Source organism: Schistocerca nitens, chromosome 3, assembly GCF_023898315.1.
Source record: "Schistocerca nitens isolate TAMUIC-IGC-003100 chromosome 3, iqSchNite1.1, whole genome shotgun sequence".
Lineage (NCBI taxonomy): Eukaryota > Metazoa > Arthropoda > Insecta > Orthoptera > Acrididae > Schistocerca > Schistocerca nitens.
In genome coordinates, this window is record NC_064616.1 from 657,671,045 (window position 1) to 657,672,228 (window position 1,184).

General features: G+C 43.4%; 1 non-coding gene across 1 annotated transcript; it reads right to left on the reverse strand.

Moving 5' to 3' along the window:
- Positions 1–394: 394 nt before the first annotated feature.
- Positions 395–584, reverse strand: LOC126250424 (U2 spliceosomal RNA). The gene has a single exon (XR_007545679.1). It is a non-coding gene; the product is annotated as a U2 spliceosomal RNA (small nuclear RNA).
- Positions 585–1,184: the final 600 nt, after the last annotated feature.

Consider the following 1,184-nt stretch of genomic DNA (forward strand, 5'->3'; position numbering starts at 1 on the left):
GGATATTCTGTACCACTTCTAGTCATTTCCTTTACTATTAAGTTCACAAACAGAGCAAGGGAAAAGAAGACTTTCTATATTCCTCTGTATGAGCGCTAATTTCTTGTATCTTATTTTCGTGGTCTTTACGAGAAATGTATGTTGATGGCAGTAGAATCCTTTTGCAGTCAGCTTCAAATGTCGGTTCTCTAAATATTGTCAATAGTGTTCCTCGAAAAGAACATCGCCTTCCCTCCAGGGATTCCCATTTGAGTTCTCGAAGCAGCGTCCGCCCTCTAATTAGGCTACAGCTAGTTGTATTACCGAATTTATAAAGTGATGCATTGTATTGACCTGATATTTGCAACCTTTCTGTGCTGCTATTTGGCTACCTTAAGAAACTTAGTAGAAGACGAGCCATTTGAATACCTTAAGGGTGTTTGGAAGTTAAGCGGCATCCTGTAACAGAGAGGTAGACCATGCTCTTAGCACTCCGTCACGAGCCAAAAGTGAGCTTCATATTCTTGTCCTGTGATGCAGGACGTAACAGATATTAAGCTGATAAGAACAGATTCTTTTAGTGGATGAGAGAATACATAGAATATTCTACAGGATTTGCGCACTAAGCATCAACAAGTAACGATACTTTAGTGATATGTAAACGCGCGTATGCTCCAATTTTTTCTGTCTTCGAAAATATCGACTATAAAAAGGAGTTATGTACACTTCGCTTCAGAAATTCCAGATGAATGGACAACAACACCCCCGTCTCGGATTGCTTTTTTTTCCCTTTATTGTGTTTCAGTGCCCTATCTGGGGCGGGCTGGTAGCAGCATATGCGCTGCTCTTCAGCCGAAAGACAGTAATTATACAAAGAAGACATTTAAAATAACAGAAAGGAGAAAATATGTCGTATATAGATATAAAAATGGGGAACAGTACGGAAGAAAACAGACAAAAACAGAGACCCAGGGGGAAGGAGGGAAATCCGTTGTGGGAGAAGGAGGGGAGGGGCCAGAACAGTTGGAAGGAAGGGTAGATGTCATGGTGAAGTTCAACATCCGAGAGGGGGAGGTACTGGAAATTGCTCTGATGAAGGAGATGGAGGGTGTGGCGGTGGAGAGAGGGAGGGATACAGCGATACAGGCGTGGCAACGGGCAGGGGGTGGAGAGGAAGGAGGAAACCAGGGGGTGGGGATCAAGCC